At 34.6% G+C, this 23,037-nt stretch overlaps 1 pseudogene; it reads left to right on the top strand.

Annotated features, from left to right (window-relative positions):
- LOC141410919 (bifunctional heparan sulfate N-deacetylase/N-sulfotransferase 3-like) overlaps positions 1-22,988 on the top strand; it is a 162,605-nt pseudogene extending 139,617 nt beyond the window's left edge.
- The last annotated feature ends 49 nt before the right edge of the window (positions 22,989-23,037 follow it).

Raw genomic sequence — 23,037 nt, 5'->3', positions numbered from 1 at the left:
TTCATAAATACAAGTGTACATGGCATTTGCCTTTTGTCTTCTACAGAAAAAAAATCACAGATAAGTATCTTGTTATGCAAGATCTTTTTTCAACTATTAATCAAATAAACTTTATACCTCTAGCACAGTTTGCAGTGACTTGAATTTGAAGCAGCTAATATTTTTAGTAACAACTAATTAATAATAGTGTGCTCATAGCAAAAATTATTGTAGAAATGCACTTGTAACTTCTTTTGGCATTTTCCTTCTCATTGGAATCTCCAAGAATAATAAAAATAATTTTTGACCTATTGTCATAAAAAAATAATGTCTGGGACAGGGATGTAGCTCCATAGTAGAATGCTTGGCTAGCATCCACAAGGCCCTGGGTTTGGTTGGCAACACTAGAAAAAAATAAATAAATAAAAATAAAACCTCAGTTCTGAAGCACTCAAGATTATTAAGGATATCTTTTTTAGTAAAATACTAGTATCTCCTTTCCTTAAATTGGTAACCTTTTCAAGCTTTTCTTTGTTTCTTTCTGTGCCATGCAGAAATTGTTGTCAGGTGAGGAATTACCAAGAAATGAACTTTGTAAATGTCACAGGTCAGAATGGGTAAGGAAGATATGCTGCCTGGAAAGCAAGCTGACCTAGTGACCAAACATTCATATCTGTTCTCACCATCCAGTGGCTTGTTGTATATACCCTGATAACTAAAAAGTAATACAAAAAAAAACTTGGAAAAGTTACATGTTCAGCTAAAGATATGCAATAGTCTATGTCAGAGTGAATAGTGATTCATTAAAAAATACTTTAAAAAGAAATTGAAATGTTTTATATCCTGAAGAACCATACTCCCTTATTACCTTCTATTTCTTTAGGAATGCAAAAACAAATCCCAGGCTGGAGTCCAAAGTCTAAAAGGGTCAAGAGATGGCACACATTATAAAAAATCTCACTTCAAAACAGTCCTTTTGTTTATGGTACAATTTGCATTACGTTAAAGTTGCTATATAAAGATAGGAATGTAGCTTTTCTTTTACAGGACTAAGTTCAATACCTTTTAAGTACTGCTTTAATTCTTGCAAATCAGGTTCAATTTCATTAAAATCAACATAACTAACTAGCTCATAACTCATTTGGGGTAGCCTGTCCATCAGAGAGACTACTGTTTTTTACTTTCCATAGTCATGGACAAAGAAAAGTGATAATCTGCTTTTCTTATCACAGCACAAAATGTTTTGTGTGGTTGAATACTGAATTCAACAGGAGCTCAAATACATTAGAGTCATGAAGTCATATAGTAACTCTAAGTTTCTCATTTTCTGTCCAATGAACATATTGTTCAAGTGAAATGTGACACATATAGATTTACTGCTAGATCTTTAATAAAAATAAAGAAGTTTTTAAAAGTAGCTAACTGGGTTAATATGTATTTTAAACGTATTCAAAATTTCCTCTTAAGAGAAATGTAATTTGAAGTAACATTTTACTAGTGTTACTAAGCTGCATTCAAAAATGTGCTATGTAAAACAAAGACTGCCTCTTACAGGCCTTAGAAAAGAACTTCCAAATTTGAGAACAATTTTCATAAGTTTCTACTGTTTTGATAAACTTTTGAAATTAAAAAGAGAGAATAATAAAAGTTATAACATCCAGATGTGGTCGTCCACACCTACAATCCTAGCACATGGGGGGATTGAAGCAAAAAGATTATGAGTTCAAAGCCAGCCTAGGTTACACAAGAAAACCTTGTCTCTCTCTCTCTCTCTCTCTCTCTCTCTCTCTCTCTCTCTCTCTCTCTCTCACACACACACACACACACACACACACACACACACACACACACAAGTCAGAATGGCAGGTGCTGTAAAAACTAACTAGAAGAATAAATTTAAAGGTCTCATTTTTCACAAAGATCCAAAATGATAAAAAAAAATCTACCTTATCAATTCCATGACTGCATCAGTACACTGATAGCTATTGAAAATTATCCTTCAAGTAAAATTTTTGTTTGTGAAAGTTCTGAGATTTAATATATGCTTTGGCAGAATGAATAGAAATACAATTAATTTTTTTTCTTTTTTTCTTTTTTTTTTTGGTGCTGGGGTTTAACTCAGGGCTTTGCACTTGCTAGGCAGGCACTATACAACTTGAACCACTCCACCAGTCTTTTTTTATGTTGGGTATTTTCAAGATAGGGTCTCATGGCTTTGAACTGCTATTCTCCAGATCTCTGCTTCCTGAGTGGATAGGATTACAGGCATGAGCCACGACTAAATGTTCTTGATCACAATTGACTTCAACAGGAAAAGTTTATAGAATTTGTTCCATAGAATATAGGATATTACTAGTTTCTATTATTTAGAGTTGTAACTAATTACTTTTTCTGTACATTATCTTTCAAATCTTAATATTATCTTTCTCTGATCTCTCTTTATCTCAATGAATTTTCTTTCAACATCTTAATGAATGACCTGTTATATTCATTATTATGATGAGTATAATAGCCATTACTACTATTCATTCAAATGACTTCAGATATTTTAGGAGAATACTATTATCATTTATAGCAGCATAATGTCACAGTGGTTTGCTTTGCTATTGAAAAATCTCGTACAGAAAAATTCTTTCCATTTGTCAACAACTAATCAACAAAAATTATTTGCATTCACTTAAGGCAGTGACTTTTAAAATGCCCATTCTACATTCTAGGCCAATTGAATCAAATCCTACAGAATTCAAATTTATTTTATTATGAAATTTCCCCATATTTTCAATGCATGGCTCCAATCTCGGTCAGATGCTTACATAGCAAGAGTTGATTTTACATAACAAGAGTTGATTTTTTTAGCATTGAAAACTTTTCTTAAAGGAGATATTTTATATTGCGAATAATAATAAACCCAATGACTAGGAAATAGGGTTTGAAAATATTACTGATAGAAAATAACACTCAGGCATCATGTGTTTAGCTCCTAAGAAATGCAGAGGGCATTAACTTAATGCTAATAGTAACTATTCATTTATACCTCTTAACTGGAAATAATACAGTATAAACCAAATTAAATAGATTAAGATTATAAAATCCCAACCTAATGCAATCCTGGTGCTCCAAATGACTCAGAGTTCACACATCCTGAGGCATTATGTGTCAATGTCTAGGACTTTATTCAATATTAGTTTTATTGCACCAGTATGGGTAGATAGCAGCTATTAGATTTTGAACTTATTTTGTGTTATTAAATGTTAAAATTTCAGAAAAAAATGCTCATCAATGTTTGCTAATAACACATCCCATGTTATGCATTAATGTTAAGATATCTCCAAAGTCCTTATATAGACTAGTTGAGAAACAATCTAGCTGGGTGGGGTGGCTTATATCTGTAATCCTAGCTACTTGAGAGGCAGAGATCAGGAGGATCACAATTTGAGGACAGTCCAGGTATAAAGTTTACAAGACCTCATCTCAACCAATAAATACTGGGCTTGGTGTGTGCCTGTCATCCCAGCTAAGGCAGGAAAGGTAAGTAGGAGGATCGTGGTCCAGGCCTGCGAAGCATAAAGTGAGAATCTATCTCAGAACAACCCAAGCAAAAAGGGCTGGTGGTATGGCCGAAGAGGTAGAGCACCCACCCAGCAAGTACAAGACCCTAAATTCAAACCCCAGTACTAGAGGAGAGGAATATACGTATGTATATAGAATATGTGTAATATGTATATATACGTATATGTATATAGAATATATGTAATATATATAATTGTTATGATTGTTATGATTATACTGCCCTCTAGTGTCAACTGGTGTTTACACAGACGTTCATTTGCCTTTTTCAGATCAGTATTTTCATGACCCATTTGTCCAACTATGGAAACGACCGGCTGGGATTATATACATTTGTTAATCTGGCTAACTTCGTGCAGACTTGGACCAACCTGCGTCTTCAAACTCTGCCTTCAGTGCAGCTGGCTCACAAGTATTTTGAGCTCTTCCCTGATCAGAAAGACCCTCTCTGGCAGGTAAAATTGATTCAATAAATAATATGAGAAATATCTTGTAGTTCTGTGAGATAATCCAGGTATGAAGAGTGAAACCATCTGAAAGCAGCTGCATATTTGGGAAATGTTAAGTATATTCAAGAAACTACTTTTTCCTGAACTGTAGTCTCATTGATACACATTAGAAATTACGGAATTTTCAGTGATGTATTCTGTTGGTGGGAATACTCTTCAATCAAGAGTAAGAGATCAATTTTCAGACTGCAATTGGTTAAAAGAGTTCATGATACTCAGGTTGCATGTTAGGCAGGAGCCAAGTGATCAGCCCTGAACACATTCCCCTTTCCCTAATGACTGAACCACATGGGAAGGTCTCTGAGAGGGCTGCTTTCGGTATTATGTTTCAGTTGTTATAACAAGCATCTTTTCATCTTAACCACTACAAATCACCAAATGCTAGCCACTGAAAAGACATGCATTTTCCTGCTCATTTAAAACCTTCTTATTAAACTGAAATAGTTATTATTTCAGATGACAAGTTTAAAACAAAATTTTTTCTAAAACAGCAGTCAAAAGAGTACCCTCACTTTAGTCTTAATTAAAAATAGAGAGATGTATTTAACTTCACATATCTACAGTACTAATTGGATAGAAATAAGAAGTGACCCTGTTTGCTCATTCTTGAAAGAGTATTAAATTACTATAATTCTTCACCTTTTCTAGATAAGTATAGTTTGTAGTTAAAATGAAGGATGTTCTAGATACATCTTGCACAGTGAGTGTTGGTTTTAAGTATTATAGACCAAAAGCAGAATCCCTAAAATAGTAATTCACCTTCATTTCACTCTTTTGTCAAAACTAAGTACTCTTTAGCATCATAGTCTGTAAAGTTACATTTTTAGATATGCATTTACCAACCTTTGAAGGCAGCTGAAAGGAATGGGTATCTCTTTAAATAGTATAATTATGGCTAGATCCATATCCTTCAGAAGCATAGCAGGAAAACTCAAAGTTACTTAGAATGAAAGTCTGACACCTTATATTTTAGTTATTTGTTGAATATTAAAAGTGGATCTTCTTTTAGGATAACGAGCTGCTCAGAAAGCTCATTATCTTTTTTTTAAATCAAAAAATTAAAATATAAAACTTCCAGTAACAGAAAAACATTAAACTGGCAGTGCTATGAGTCTGCTTACCCAAAGTGGAAATATCTCCCCTTTCTCACATCCTCACTCTCAACCTCAGGACAGAAAAGAATTATTCTAAAGCCTCCATGATACCACATCAATATTTTCAATTTTTAAAAAGGAGCCTCCTTGTTTGTCCCACTGTTTCCTGGAATATCTTATAAGGATAAAAATTGGAAATGCTGATGTGATTGGACTTTGGTCACATGATAAGGTGAGAGCACACACGGGAGGTATGGGGATAGGTAAGAAACCCAAAAAACATGATAGTATTTGATGTCCTCACTGCATAGGAACTAATGCAGAAACTTTAAAGTGACAGAGGTCAATAGGAAAAGGGGATCAGGAACTAGAGAAAAGATTAGTTCGAGAAGAATCAACTTAGAATGTAACACATTTATACATGGAAGCAATGCTAGGAATCTCCCTGTGTAGCTCTCCTTATCTCAGCTAGCAAAAATGCTTTGTCTTTATTATTGTTTACACTCTCTCTTCAACAAAATTAGAGATAAGAGCAGAACAGATTCTGCCTGAAAGCAAAGGGAGGGGGGAGGGCGAAGGGGCAGAGAGGGGAAAAGGAGGGGGCAGGGGGATAGCAGGGAGAAATGGCCCAAACAATATATGCACATATGAATAAATGAGAAAAAAATTGGAAATGCTGGCATTCAATGGACACACACAAAAAAATGCATCTCTATATTCTTCTCCAACTTAGAATCCTTGTGATGACAAACGTCACAGAGACACCTGGTCTAAAGAAAAAACCTGTGATCGCTTACCAAAATTCTTGGTGATAGGACCCCAGAAAACTGGTGAGAACTTTTAATGTTGTGATTAATCAAATGATCAATAAAAATACAAAAGATTAGACAATGATTTCTTGTCATAATGAGATCTTAAACTTCCTATAAAACTGATAAATGAACAACATATTATTCTCGGACATAATTGTTGTTTAGCTCAATGATGTACTTAAATGCTTTGTCAATGTGTTTTTTAAAGTGAAAAGGACAAAATAGATGTCACACAGTTTGAATATACAGCAGTCAATTTGGTGACACATCTTTTTTGTTTCCCAAAGATCTTCAATGAGAAGTGTTGCTAACCATATCTGAAATTACAACTAATCACATGTTTGAAAGTGACTGGCAGGATTTGGTCAAAAGTCATGAGAGACACACATAAGCACCTAGAACTCTTTATAATAAATTCCTTCCAGAAAAAGAATTTGCCATCTTCCCAATATGATCTATTTGTAAACTGTTTCTTGCAGAGATGACAACTTTTTAAATGTCTAAAAGATGTTTGAAAAGCAAAATTCCTAGACATAAACAAAATTTTGTGCTAGGAAAGGTATTTATTCATACCCAGGAGAAATTTTTTGCACCTTGTCTTAAATTGGTGTGCAAATTTTTTCTCATAAATTCCTTGTTTCTTTGAGAATCAAGATTAAAGTGAATCCCAGTGGAAGTGTTAAAATGCCAGATATTCAAGCTGTATCCGGGGTGATAAATTATTTGGGGTCCTTGGATTCTGGCTTCACAGAAAACAGACATTTCAACTGCATTTCTTGCTAGGGAGAATACATTCCCTCTTCTTGTCTCTCAGGAAATAACTGAGAGTTCTAAGCAAGGTACACAGAGAGCTTAGCCTATTCATTTTTTTCTTAGCTCCATTGCAAATAACATTCTGAAAAAAAAAAACAGGTATGGCAGACACATTTCTTGTCCTTATTTACTTAATTTGTCCTTACCTATCTAAAATCAAAAGGCAACTAGAAGAACATTGAAACTAAGTCTCTTCAGTGAACTCCCCCGTCATCACATAACCTTGTCATTACTGATCACATCTCTCCAAAGCTTGACACACCAAGTTTGTTTCCAAATCCCGTGAGGGATGTACTTTGCCTCATGCTATGTTGGAAACACAGACATTTTAACATTGTCCTTAGATGGCAGAATTATTAGTTGTCATCCTCAACCCACTTGGGTTTCCAAGTGTTATGTTACTATTTGGATATGACATTTGCCTTTGGAATAAAAAAATTTACAGAAAATGATGGTTTTATGTAGAAATTTTATTTTTCCCAGTTTTATTGACATCCATTAAATTCACTCATTTTAAATGTACAATTAGGTAATTTTGAAAATTGTATGCTTTGTAACCACCACCAAATACAGAACACCTCTATCAAAAAAGTTTCTCTAGGTCCCTTTGCAGTCAGTTCCCCCAAACCCTCCTCATACCAGCCACAAGCAACTACTTTTTTCCTTTTCTAGAATTTCATGTAGATAGAAGCACATACTTTTGTGTTTAACTTCTTTCATTTGGCCTGATACTTTTGACATTCATTCATTTTGTATCTATCAATAGTTTATGAAATTAATTTTTCAATTAGTCAAAATTATCTTCTCATATCAGCTCCATGAGAATTAAATAGCCTTACTTCTGACTTTAGTTTTGTCAAAAGTATCCTTCTGGACAATTCTGCATAGGTTTCTAGTTATCTGGATATTCAAATATTTTTCAGTTTTGAAAATGACAAAGAATATATAAACTAAAGCTTTCAGATAGTTATTTAATTATGTGTCTCTGTAAAGATGTGGTTGGCTTACCGCAGACAAAATATATATACAGGACAGTTTATTCAGACCAAAGAATATGTCTAGGCAAGACAGAATTCAGAAACCACAATCTTATTTTTTGACCACTGACAAATAATATTATGCCTTTTATTGACTATATAAAATAATTAGATTATATACATTTTTTTCTGTTTCTCTAGTGCTGGTCATGAAAGGTTATTAAAAGCAAACAACATGATATAATACAATTCTTAAAAATAAAATTCAAAAAAGAATGTTTTCTGAAATATTTCAGAATGTTTGTATTCTGAAAAAATTTAGAAAAGAACTACTTTTTCCACATTATTATAATCATACTCTTCACAGAGATTAATCCTTTCCAGTTTTTAAAAAGACCTTATTTTTTCTGAATTGTGTCTCAATTATGTAACTGAGATATAAACATACTTAATATATTTATAATTCTAAATTATATCTCAATAAAGTTTTTTAAAAACATGTTGCAGATATTCAGATATGGTACTACTTGTGTAGCAGTTCCACACAGATTATCTCCAGGGCCCTTATAAAACTCTGATAGCTAAGCATTTCCTTCCCCAATACACAGATGAGAAAAGTAAGACAGAGAAGTTAAATAATTTTTGTTCAAGTTCACACACCTGGTAAGTACTGGAAATAAAACTCTTAACCCTAGGATTTACCTGACTCCAAATTGAGAACATGTTCTTTCTACTTTACTGTTGTGAATTTGAAGTAATACAAGATCTTTTCCCAATAAATTTTATATGTTGATGCACATTTCTTCTAATTCTTTGATTTTTTTAAAAGATGGTCACCAGGCCAGCAGCATTAGTTAGCATCACCAGAGAACTTGTTAGAAGTGTGAATTCTTTGGCCACTCTATAGACCTGCTCAGTCAGAAACTCTGGGACAGGACCTAGTTATGTGTGTTTTAACAAACTGTCCAGGTGACTCTGATGCATGCTGAAGTTTGAGGATCACAGTTTTAAGTACAGCTTGTGAAGACTATTTTTACTTATAGATTCCTGTGTTTCATTCCCTATAATTATCTATGATTATAGATAAATGCTTATTGTTGGCTCAGATGTAATCTACAAACACTATCTCTTTTAATTCATTTTTTAGACAGTATCATTATTGACAGAAAGTCATTTTAACAAAGTTTCTATTGTAGAGATGTGGTAGAGTTAAGTATAATAGTAAAGAAGGTTTAGCAGAATGATAAGAATATTCAAAATTCTTTGCAAATGGCAACATAACATTACTAAGCAAAATTAGAATGATAATTTCTCCAAGTGAGAAAAATACTACAAGGTCCCGTCTGATTGTTATTGCTATCTATTAACTTGAAATACAATTACAGAGCCTGTTCCATCGCAGTGTATATATTGTAAATCACATCAGAGAAGTAGAAATTATAGGATATATTTCTCTCATGACTACTGAATATACAGATCAGAAATATTTTGAAATTATGATTTTATAAACACAGTCACAGTTGCAAATGTGGGGCTAAATCTTTGACAACTGATCCCAAACTGCCTTTCTTTCTTCTGTAGTAGTCTGACAAAGCTGTACACTTTATCTCCTAATTTGGGCTAATAAAACATTAATTTTACTTCTTATCATATTGCTCACTTTAAAAGAACTCACATCCTTGTTCCACAATAGTCACAAATCTACATGGGCACCTGTGATATGCCACTCTCTTTCTAATAAATGCTAATATTATGTTATGCCACTAAAAAAAGATGCTAATTTTCTTCATAGAAAATTAAACAATTTTTCACACTACTTTTTTTTCAAATTTGTGAAAACTTGTTAAGTTATTAAATTCTGTCTTGGGCTTAGCTTTCATAGTCTTCAGAAAGAACTTTATAGAACACAAATCTCAATTTTGATAGTAATATGTTAACTAATGGTATGTTTTAGTTATATAATGCTTTATTAATATCAAAATATCTTCAGGTACATTATGTCATTTCATCATCAGAGAAAAAATGTATGAAATAAATAAGGCAGGTGATTATCCATTAAAAAAAACCTGAAACAAAGAAAAGCTAAAAGCCAAAGTCATATCAGATTGGTGACTGAGCTAGGATCAATAGCTAGTTCTCTCAATCCCTGCAACAGGCCCTGTCTCACACCCCTCCATCTCCATTTTTTAGAACCTACTTCTTTTTAAACTCTGTGTGATCAGTTTAAGTCTGCAGTATATGTAAAGAATCTGCTTAGATCATTATACTATTTACATTATTAATGACTTTGAAATGTTAATACTAGGAAACCGTCTATTTCATTAATTTCTAAACCTCTGTTGTCTTTTCAGGTACCACTGCTTTGTATTTGTTCCTGGTTATGCATCCTTCCATCCTTAGTAACTCCCCCAGCCCAAAAACCTTTGAGGAGGTACAGTTCTTTAATAGAAATAACTACCACAGGGGGATTGATTGGTAAGATGGGTTATTAATATAAATCTAAAAGTATATATACTGTGCACAGTATAAACTTAGTGTTGATATTTAGAAACATATAAGTTTTTAACCCCAAAAAAGTTTACCCTCCATGCCTTGGAAATTCATTGAAATAACATAAAGGAACATGAAAATTTTTCATAGCAAACCCTTCTCAGTTAATGAAAGGACTTGTTGCCTCAAGAGGCCTGCATGTAATTTCAATTGGCATTAATTATTTTTTATGGTAATTACAGATGTGAAGTCTCAAATAGCATAATACCCAAGAACTTCATTGTTCCCTGGTTATAAGAAACCTTTCAGATCTTTTCCTTGTACACGCTTCATTAGGTGATACTATGGTCCACTTGTATAATTTTCTATTGTATAAAAGGCAAAAAATGTAAATAAAAATCTATAGATATAGATATAGATATATTTCATAAGTAATGATAATACATAAAATTTCATTTTCACCTTTGAATTAAAATTAGAAATAAATTAAGCATCTGAAGAAAATAATATAAAAAGTAAAAACATAGATATAGACAAATCACTGTAATGTAGTAGAAGTGGATAACACAAGGAAACATGTTAACCATAAACTATATCTTCAGGTCTTTCTATTAAGTTTGAATGCTGGACAAAGAGTGGTAGAAAAAAGCAGAATTTTAATAACTCCATAGAATAAATATAGCATTTTGCATTTGCATAATGAGCCATGTACATTAACCTTGTCAAATTGCATGCTCTCAGTTAAAAGTATCAATAACTTCAGTAGTTGGCTTGTGGGTAGTCTGAATGGAAAGATAAATAAGTGGATTGAGCACAGTTTGAAGACCTACTAGGGTTTACATGTGTTTTAATTGTTATATAGTTCACTGCCAAGTCTTCCAAACAGTGGTTGATACTAATGTGGTGTCAAATAACAGCAGGGAGAATCAAGAATCCTTCAGTTACTTCAGCTTCCACTTGACCACTGATTCAGATTAATATACATGCATTTATAGGTAATAGAATAAAATGTTGATGTCATGACTAAAAGGAATGATTAAAGACTTCTTTGGGGAGGAGGGGAAGAGGCAAGTACAATACTTAGAGTCCCTGGAACGTAAGAATAACTGTGGGAAGAGTCCATTTTTTTGTTGTTGTCATAAATTGTAACAAACAAAGCCTTTTGTGATCATAAGCCAATAATTGCATAGGCACTATAATCAAAACAAAAAGTCCCTTTAGCAACTTACAAGGAGATGGCATAAATAAGTAGGAAGCTAAAGTGCAATGAAAGATTTTAAATATAACTGGACAAAGTTACCCAAATACAAACACTTTTGATTGACAAATTACACATTTATAAAAGGCAATTAATGCAAATAACAAATAATGGTAACTGCAAATGTCAACTTATAACAGTAATTACAGCTTTGCTCTCAACAACATCAAATGTATTCACAGTCAGACTGGCCTGGCCTCTCTCTGAAGCATGAACCCCTTTGCTGTCTTTTGGGGGTCATGATTCCACAAGGTTGAAGATTATGTCCCTCAGAGTTCCAGGGACATTTACAAAATTAACTTAGATACAGTTAGTTAATCTGAATGCAAGGATCTGCTTTTTTTCCTTTTTCTCTTTTTGAAGAACTGGATGAAACTGTGGCTACCTTAACTGACAGTCAGCCTAAGCATGGGCTGAGGGTACAAGCAAATTAGGCCAAATGAACATCAGAAAACTTCATCTTGACAAAATAGCCAATATTTGCAATCAGAGGGTCTCAAAAACAATGTTTGATTTATGCATGCATGTAGGTTTTATGCTTTGTGATTTGGTAATATTATTTTTAATTGCATGGGAATGTAGTGGAGGGTTAGAGTAATGTTTAGAAAGTCATAAAATCCGTTAGCATTTAGGACTTCTGCTATGCTTGCTAATTCTTTGGATACTTGAATACTTTTTTTCCAAAAGTGAGCTTATCTGGGGAACCTCCAGATCCCATCCTGGAAATATGAACCTGAATTCCTTTCATTTACTTGTTTAATAATCAAACATTTTTCAAGTATCTGTAAGTCCCAACCCCTACACTAGAAAAATGTGAACACATAGGCAACAAGAACTGGACCCTGCCTTCTCTATAAGCCCCTGAGCCCGGCAAAATCAACATGATATAGTTTCAACATACAGAACTACTTCAGGGGTCTTAAAAGCCTAAATTATTCCAGGTATAAAAGACTGCTGGGAAGACAAGATCATTTTTAGAAGCTAAAAGCTGTCTAACTTTCAGCACCTCCACCCTCTTTTTTTGTGATCTTTGGAGCCTCTCTCAGAACAAACATGCTTGAGATAAGCTTGGTGAATCAAATAGGATACCACTAGACACTCAAGACAGCCTTAGCATCCGTGGCACCAGAATGAGCTTCTAAACAAGAAGGACCCTGAAATGTGGCGCTCCCTGTAGATAGAATGTGCAACAGAAGAGATAGCAGATCAAACTCTTCCAAAATTTTTGTACATCTCTTTCTCTCTGAAAGGATGGCAGAATGACCTATCACCAGCAATGCCCTTCTCAGAAAACATGAAAGGATTTTGTTACTGCTCTGAGTCTCAAGACATCACCTTGTTGCAACAGTTTACACTTTGCAGTTCAGTGACACAGGAATCCTACCGGGAGTTTAATAATCTGAAATGGCAAGGTCTCACAGTTAGAGTCTGTGCAAGTAACACAAGATCTTTTGGTCCAAAGAAATAGCACACTATCAAAAGAAGTGATCATGTAAATGCATGATTCTTTTGTTCAGTAATTATTTAACTACCTTCTCTTGCTGCCCAAAGTTATGTTGGCTTATAAATTGAAGTGGATGGTGATGGCAAATGAGGCCATTTTTATAAAATTTTACAGTTCCTTTAAAAAAGCATTTTTCCTCTAAAAGGTATCACTCAGGGCTTCAGAAATAACATATTGTCATATGCCAATTTAGTTGTACTTGACAGCTTTTACACAGGCAGAACATTAAACAGATCCTGAATTTCAGTGCTTGAGTCTACACTGTGTTTACACTGCTGGTGATTTGAATTACCACTACCCTTAAGGATACGAGACCCAGCCTTGGGAATTTTGACAAGAGTTTATATTTGGAAATACGTACATACTTTTAAAACTTTTCTTATAATTATTCTAATATATATTAGAATACGTAGAGAGATATAAATGGCTCTATATGAATAAAAGTTAAGCCAACAGACAATATTCACAACAGACACATTATATGTATTTTGACACTACATGACTAAGTACAACAGCACAACACACTAGTAGGAATGAAATTATTTTACTTTGAGAAAGTATTTTTACCTAAATCTTTTTTAAATGTCTTTGAACTAAACATATCTTCTTTTTTTTAAATCAGATTCTCTTTTTGAGTGCTTACACTATTGTCTGTAGGGTATTTCTACATTTAGATACATTTTATAGTTAATCTGGTTATTATTGCGGTTTGATCACTCCGTGTATACATTTTTGTTATTGCATAACTTTCTTCTGCTATTAAGCAAACAATAAAATGTATCTAGAAAAATTTTTCCAAAATGTTTTTGTTAGGGTTCTGGACATATTTCCCCTGCTAACTATGAAGGACAAATCCCTTAAAGAAAAAGGTTTTTATTTAGGAAACAAATGAATTTGTGGGACACCTCTAATGTCTTCAGTCACCAGGATATAAGTATAAACCAGAGTCTTATTTTGAGAAAAATATTCCTTTTCTAGGTATATGGATTTCTTCCCTGTTCCATCTAATGTCACCACTGACTTTCTGTTTGAGAAGAGTGCCAATTATTTCTACTCAGAGGAAGCTCCTAAAAGAGTTGCTTCCTTGGTCCCCAAAGCCAAGATCATCACCATTCTCATTGACCCATCAGACCGAGCATATTCCTGGTACCAGGTAAGGAAGACAGAATCCCACAGGGAGAAGGGGAGTTTGTACAAACCCATCATGGGTTTTAATAAAAGAGATCTTCTAGTTGTTTGACACCTACAACACACACATGTATATGTGCTTCCATACATCTGCATCTTACAAGCAAATGTTATAACAATTTTAAATGATTAGATTTCTCCAAGACATATGCTCTGAAGGGTTAGATAGCAAAAACTTCAAGTTTTACAGGTTATAAAGTCTGCCACTTACAGGTTACAAGTCTGCCATTGTATTTCAAAAGTAGCTGTGGATATGTAAATGCGTGAACATGGCTGTCTCAGTAAAACTTTACAAAACAAGCAAATGCCAGCTCCAAAAGAGCTGAAATAACCTCTTGTACTGAAGAAGCAATCTGTGGAAAAGCATAGACAAGGATTTGTCATCCCTGCTCTAAGCCTCTTTATGCTCATTATCATTGTTTCTGATGTTTGTTAGAACCTATCACTTTGAAATAATAATAGACTTTAGTAATATGTATATACAAATACACTTTTACTTTAGAAAATCATTAGAAATAATAGCAAGTAAAACAATCCTGTGCCAGTGATATTTTAAACACCAAAGGTTCAATAAGAAGTTGTAAAATTAAACTAAGGAACATAACAAAATTCAGCATCAGTGTCTTTAATCTGTAGGATCTTCAGTTTCCTTGTGCAGTTTTATGATTTAAAAAATGCTCTCCAAATATTCATGATGTCCATCTAGTCATCAAATAATTTTAGTGACTACCATTTGCAAAGTATTATTTTAAAAGTGATTTTAATTAATAAATGTGGACACTATACTTGACACTGTCTTTGGTCTAATAATTGGAGGTATACCATAAGTATAAATAATCATATAAATTAGACAGTAGTAAGGAATGGACTAAAAGAGTCATTTGAGGTAAAGCCCAGCTTACATACAAGTTATATTTACTAACTTGGCTGCAAGTTAGAAGCCTAACAGAAGAAACATGCACATTCCATAAAGAAGGGAAGGATCTGAAAGGGGAATGACTGAGGTAGAATTAAAATGAAGCATTTTGATTGGTACAAAGCAGAACAATGTGTAAAAGGGTTATCAGCAGATAAGGGCTAAAATGCAAACTAAGATCCGATTTCCTTGGAACTATGAGGTTTAGATGAATGTGGAATAACATTTACACAAAAACTCCTTATCTGTACCTCTGTGAGTGGGCTGGATATGAAATCAGAGTTTTGAACTACATGTCAGGTCATCCCTATATATCAAAGAGACACTGGTGAAGGGCAGAGAAAGATTTATAATAGGGCCTGGGACATGCTGTGGGAAGAGGCAAAGTAAACACTTCAGCCCATTTATAACCACCTTCAGGCTACAGATATGACCTTTAGCTTTAAACAGATAAGGAAGTAGGGCAGAGAGCAAAAGTTATGCTTTGTTAAATAGTCCCAGTTACAGGTATGGGCTGGTTGGTCATTGTCTCAGCTCTGGTTCTCAGGGATTCCAGAGAAGTTTGTTACTGCTGTCCTCACTTGAGGGTGATACACAAGAGAGCTCAGGTTGTGGGTGTCCTTGGTCTGCTCTTAGATAAAAATCAAAGGTGGACTCAAGAAGCAAAAGTCGGAGAAGTTTTATTGGTAGAGAAGAGAAAGGAAAGGCTGCAGCAGGATCCGAAACCAGTGGTCCCGAGTCATGATGGAAATCAGGTTTTGTAGCTTTTTTTATTGGCTGAGAGCAGAAGTGTCTCTCTGGTGCAAATGGATGTTTCTTGGGAAGGAGAAGTGTCTTCCTGGCTAATTGACACTTTTTCGGAATGTGGACCTCCCGCAGTCCACCCTTCAAGGGGAGCAATCTGGGTCCTATGAGATGATTACTCCTGTTCCCTGGTCAGCCTCATCATTACAGGTAATTGGCCTCATTTGGCAGGGGGAAAGTGAGGTCTGTCCTACAAGGTTCTGCTGTTCCTTAGGGGTAGTTTCAGTTCTTTGTCATAAAGATATTGTCAATCAGCCCTGTCCTTCAGGAAAGAGTGACTCAGAACAAAAGACAACAGGAACAAAATAGAGACAGAGATGCCAAGCTTTTCTCCTATTTAGAGATTCAGTGCTTTTCAACAAAAGTGATTTAAGTACCTCTCACAGATACAAGGCTCTACAAGGCTAATTCTATGCATTCCAAGTACCCATACAGCTCATCTTCTCCAGGCACAAATGGGATCTCCCACTCTCACTGATAGTCACACAGCTAACTTCTTAATAATTATGATACTAGAGAATAAAGTTCCTCTGGACTGAATCCTTTGTTATTTAACAAAAGCAGACTTCCAGTTGTCAGAAAAGGTTTTGTGACAAGGACAGGGTGGGAAAGGGTCAAAGCAGATGGAATCCTATTAATAGGCATACTGATGATAATTTGCACAGCAGAGACTGGAGACACTCTAGAAAGTTAAGATCCATAGAAATCCACAATTCCACACTTATCATTCATCCCAAACCTAGAGCCATCTTTTAAATAAATATATACATCAAACTGCATAAAGACAGATTTTTATTTTGTACCTCTTACCTTTTCCACCAGGCATCTAGAGAAAAGAGAAGTAAGTCTAATTGACCCAAAAAGAAAGAAGAAAATTGGAGCTTGGCAGCCACTTAGCCCCTGAAAATTGGGAATTTACAGAAAAAGGAGGTTTCAAGGCTGCAAGCTAACAAAACATCCTAAATATTGCAAATAAATTACTCTACAGTGGCAAAATGCAGCCTTAACAAAGTCTAGTAGCATCTGTAGTACAGTAATTTGAATCCCAGTTGCAGCAAATTTGCTATTCAACTAGATGTGGTAAACATCCACAAACTCACCACTAAGCCTGAATATTTATTGGTCAATTTAAGGAAAAGGTGATTTTCTCAAACCCATGGGCTTGAGCCTCAGCCATTATAAAAACACTTTCATATTTGGATTGCTGCTTTCTGTGATTTCTGCACAAAAAATGATTCTGATTCACTGCAAAGGTTACCATTAGATAAAATAGTCTTGGCTTTTAGATGCTAGGTAATATATGATAAAAGCTGTGGGTTTTGGATAATGTACATGTCAGAGTTCTCAGTAGTTTTTCCATTTAAAATAGCTGATAGGACTTTTCTAATCTAAAACTACATTACTAGGTAGAGCAAAACTATTTGGCAGAACTAGTAGAGTGCTTGTGTATTGTGGCTATTCACTGAGAATGATAAATGGTTTGCTTATGGGCTAAAAAGGAGATATTAATGCAGATTTCAAAAGTTTACATTCAGAATTAAACATACACACCAAGAACACTCAGGAAAGTTACTTAAGGAATCCTATCAACAAGAATTCAGCTTCTACCAAATAAGTTCTCAAAAAATACACTCTCATCAGTATCATAACTTTAAATTTTGATGCTTCAAGCAAACAGTTTCATCCTTTATTAATTTCAAAACAAATAACTCTCCAACAGTGGCACTCTCCCTTAGCTTTGAGACTTGTCACAAGGATTGGTTTTTAATTATTTATGCCTATGGTTCAAGTTAGTTTAATTATCCACCTTTTCATCATAGCACCAGCGATCACATGAAGACCCCACAGCTCCGAAGTTTAGCTTCTACGAAGTAATCTCGGCTGGGCCCTGGGCACCCTCAGAACTTAGAACCTTGCAGAAGAGATGTTTGGTCCCCGGGTGGTATGCCAGCCACATCGAAAGATGGCTTGTTTATTTCCCCCCCTTCCAGGTATGAAGCAATAAGAATTTACATCATGTAATAATCTCATTAAGTTGATGACTTTGCCTCAAGGATACAGAAAGTTTTTACTCATTGAAACATTACTAGCTTTTTTACTCTTTACTTGTAAATAAGGAGACTGTGGCAAAGAAAAATAGATACACAGAGGTAGAAAAACAGTTTAATTTTCTAAGAATAATTCTCTCTGCTCGATTTTCTAGTGTATGCTTTTCCTGATTTTATAGAGTTTCCAAAGCTTTGTAGCTCTGATTTGTATTCTGATGTGAGTAAAGCTTGAAAGGGAGCCTCTTTGCCAAGCAAGACAATACTGTGTGTTTAGTTAAGGGCCATCATTTTCCTTCTGAACTGCCTTACTGAATTTTTCATAAGTCCTATGGGTTTTTTTAGCTTCCTTCCTTACTTCTCTTTTGCCTGACATCAACTTGAATTATAAAATCAACCGCTAAAATGGATTAGATAAGCAACACAGTGACATCTAGATACTTATGTATCTAAAGCCATTCTGTTATGATATGATAGCTGCTGCCACATATTGCTAATTAAACTTGTATTAGAATTAAGTAAGATTAAATTTCAGTTCATTTGTCTTAGCCATATTTCATATGCTCAGTAGCTACAGGTTAGCCAGCAGATGTAGAACATCACAAAAAGTTCTATCGAACCTCTTGGAAAAGAGGTATGGACAAGCCTTGCACTATAGACTTTGTGGACTTCCATCATGGCCTCCTGTCATTTGGTCTTGCTGGGTTCACCCTCACTAGAGTAACAAATTCTTCCCCTTAGTTTCTTGAGGAACTTTCTGTCCATGTTAAGGTTCTCTGAGAATCTTACCTTCTTCTCCATATGGATTGTTAATATATTTGTTTAAACTTTATAATGCTACTCTAACCAAGAGTTCTAGTCCAAAGGTCCAACTCCTCCTGGAGTCAGGCCATATGTCAGGTCTGGCAACTCACCCCAATACACTGCATAAAGAGATGAACAGTGGTGAAGGACAAAGAAAGATTTTTATTACATGGCACGGACACACCATGGGAAGAGGCAAAATAAGCAATTCACCTTATCTTCAGGGTACAGACATTAACTTTAGGGTTAAATACAAGAAGAATTGGGGCAGAGGAAGAGAGGAATGCAGAATGATTAAACAGTCCAAGTCACGGGAGTCACAGTTGCTCATCATCTCACGATGGTCAGGTGGTGCCTGGTCAAGATAAGAAAGGCATTTTGTCTGGAGGTATCAACTTTTGTCACAAGATGTTACTGATCAGTCCTGTTCTTCCTAGATTCCACAGTGGCTGCAAGGTGACTGCCAAGAGAATGGCTCAGAGCAAAGACAGATACAAAGTGGAGGCAGGGATGCCAAGCTTTTATCCTGCTTTTAGTTACCCTTTGGACATTTACAGGCACAAGTGAGGCATCAGTGCTTTTCAGGATAAATGGTTTCTCAGTACCTGTTACACTACTCCTGATTGGAACTGTGAAGAATGACAGTTCCTCTGTCTCATTACTACTAAGCTTATTATAACCTTTCTTTCTACAGTCTTCCTCCACAACCTTAGTAATCATTGTTTTGTTTGTATTTAAACTTGGTTTACATTTGCGATTTCTAGTCACATTTCTAAGCTGTCTTTATCTTCAGAAGGGGTGTTTTTGTTTTCAGAGTGTTTGCTAACTTCTCAAATAACAAAACATGAATGTGCTTACTTAGCATGATTTATTTCTTATTCCAGATCATTAATAAGAATGACCTGGCTGCATCTAACAATGCATGTAAAGCCCCTCAAGACAGTGTCACAGAATAAGTACAGGGCCAAAAAATTTTTCATTATACAGTTGACACTTATGTTTTCAACATGAACCGTCTTTTCTTTATTGTTACTTCTTTGGTAATTTAGTTGCTAATTATTGATGGGCAGTAGCTAAGAACAGATCCTGCAACAGTGATGGATGAAGTACAGAAGTTTCTAGGAGTCTCTCCTCATTATAATTATTCAGAAGCTTTAACGTAAGTTTATGTTCTAATTTGTTTATTCAAGGTCCAGCAGAGAACTTATTTTAAAGAAATTTGGTTTGGCAATACCTGGTCAGCTGTTTCTTATGTACTGATTGTTTTCTAGTTTAACATTAACCATTTGGAAAAAAAACATTTAAACAGTATGACAAAGAAATATCCTAAATCTTGTGTTGATTCCTACCTATGCAAAGATTTCCCCTGGAAGGAAAGTATAAAAACAAAATAGTTGTGAATCTTAAAACCAACAACTTACCTAAAAAGAAGCTATGTGAAATAAATTGGTAAGCTGAGCCTACTCAACCAACAATATTGGGACCTCTTGGAAGAATGAAGAAGCAATTGACTAACCTGTATGTAATTTTCAGAAACAATGTCAAACAGCAAGAAATAGCCCCATAGGTGACTGAATAGGCACAGAGAGAGGTATGACTATGGCCTTCAATGTACTTCCAGTGTTTACTTCTTGTCTTTACTCACTGTAAATGCCCTTGTTCCCACTTCAAAAGACAGCTTTCACAGCACTGGTTTGGTTTGTTGTTTGGGTTCTGTTGTGGTCTGTTGTGTTTTGTTTTGTTTTGTTTTCTTGCTGGTTTCCTGTTTTTTGTAGATTGTTGACTCCAGGGCTAAAACTAGGGAGAAGCAAGAGAGCCACTAGAATTTAAGGAACAAACACTCACTCTTGGGATTGTGCCTGTGCCTAAGAGTGAGTGCCTCCTTAAATTTTGTACCCTAGGTGCCTGTCTTCCCTCACCCTACTCCTGCCTCTATATTTTTATATAAGACCTTCATTTACTATTTTTAAATACAAACACCATCTTACACTGTTCATTTATAATGGATGACAATCAGATTTATGAGATTTATGACAATCAGATTTATGCCTCAAGCACATGAAAGATACTGAGCTGGATGAGCTGTGGACCTGACTCTTGTTATAATTTTTTTTAATTTTAAAGGTCATGGAACAAGCTTTAAAGAAACAGAAAAAGACAGTACTGTGAAGTTATTCCATTTTCCTTTTCTGTATAAAAATCATTTCCATAGATAACTGGTTTTCCTTCTTTTATTATACTTTATCCTCTGTCAATTTAGAAAGTGAGAGGAAGATTTCTTTTACCTTCCAGCATCCCTTACACTAAAGGATTGACAGAAAAACATCAAACACAGCTTGTATCTTGTAAAAATCATACCCAGAGACCTTAAGTGACACATTTTGGTTTAGAGGACAACAGACTAGGTAGAACTCTGGAGTTTTGAGCTTCCTTCCTGAGAGTCATTTACTTTGTTGTTACTATTAACCTCCTGACTTTTTTCTATACTTCTAGTACTGCCAGAGTTTTGCAGAGCTTAGTTCAAGTATTAACAGACACCAGCCTTAAGTATTTAGCATTCAACTTAATCTTAAAGGAAGCTGAGTGATTTTCGTTTGCAGTTAGAAATTCAAGTCCACTTTCTGTCTTCTATCTTTTTAAGTATCTCTTAGAAAAGAAATCTTTTATTTTCTAAAAAGTTTTCTATTTCAACTTGGCTTATCTTTAGGTCTTTTTTATAGAGTATATGGCAAGGCTCTGTATTTCAGAAAAAAAAGAAGTAGAGTATTCTATAAAGACATAATCTTTTTTCCTTGAGGAACGTCCTTGACCTGCATGCTGTGTATTTGTCTCCTTTGTATCCAGCTTGGCAGCAAGCTTTTTATTCATCTCCACTACTGAGAAAAGGCTATGTAAACTTAAGAGAATTAATATCAAAGCAATGTGTTATATACAAAGAACTGTGTTTCACTTTGCACCTGGGATGTATCTAGCTAAAATCACCCATTACATGATCCTCTTGGGGGCTCAGGGGGTAAAGTAGTAAAATAAGATATATAGTCCAAGAAACCACAGTTTCTGGTCCAGCAAGCTGCCCAAGCTCTTACCCTGCTGATAGAGATGATGCACTTCCATTTAGTTTTCTTTATGTTTTCTTGCCAATCATCAGTTAACCTGACATACCTTGTAGTTGAGATAAGGATAGCTGCACAGGGAGTTGAAAGTGCACTTGAATATTTGGAAATTTCATGTCTTTGTCTTAGCTCTAAAATGATCTTCCTTTACCCTGTATCTTTTTTTTTAAACCAGAGTCCTGTATTCACAATTTAGTTACTCTCATTAGAGTAACCCTATAGTGACGGCTATTTTATGGTGCTTTGGAAATGTTGGGAATGACTATGAGTACAATATGTAGATTCTCAGAAATGTCATTTATACAGTTGCCAGGAGATCCTTTATATACTTTCATATTGCTTCTTATTTTCCTGATAATGATAGTGAAGATTAGAAATTTCCTTCAGTGAAAGTCTTCTATGAATATACTAAACTACAAACCAACATAAATTCTAATATAATCACATAAATTCAGTGCTTTACACACAGTACAATAAATGAGTGAAAGGTGGACTATACAAAATATTACTATGCAATCTTGGCATGCAAAAATGCTCTAATTTAAGAGGTCTTTATGCTGACTATCTCCAATATAGAAATTGTAGTGTCAAAACTCTTTTCAAGAAGAATAGCAAAGAAATCCACTATTGTAAAAGTGTGTTTTATTCCTTCCCACAATTTCTAAAGAAAGTGTTCAAGAATCCCAAATGCAAAGTCACTAGTCTATGATGATTTAAAATTACTTAGTACTGTCATCATGGGGTTCAAATGACATACTGAATTTGTTTTAAAAATCTGATTTTCTCAGTGAGTATATCATTTGAAATCAGCAATACAGGCTTAAAGCAATATAAATGGGACCTTTCTCATCCAATTAAAGTAAATTACAATCTTACAACTCTTATTCAACATAACTTTAATCTCTAAATTGTGTATAAGATTGATATAATGATGCTCCTTTAGTTTTTAGGTTATGTATAATAGTATTTTAAAGCTGACTTATTGTTTGGGAGAAAGTAGGGAAAGCATTACCTGACATGGATTGCACTAATTTGTATAAACTAAAATGAAAAATATACATAAACTGTTAATTTTGCCATGAATAGATCCATTCATAATTATCACCTGCCCATCAGTGACCATGACAGAAGTCTTCACATTCTAAAATATCAGTTAAATACCTG

This window comes from Castor canadensis, chromosome 9 (genome assembly GCF_047511655.1).
Source record: "Castor canadensis chromosome 9, mCasCan1.hap1v2, whole genome shotgun sequence".
NCBI lineage: Eukaryota > Metazoa > Chordata > Mammalia > Rodentia > Castoridae > Castor > Castor canadensis.
This window is presented reverse-complemented; position numbering and strand designations above follow the sequence as displayed.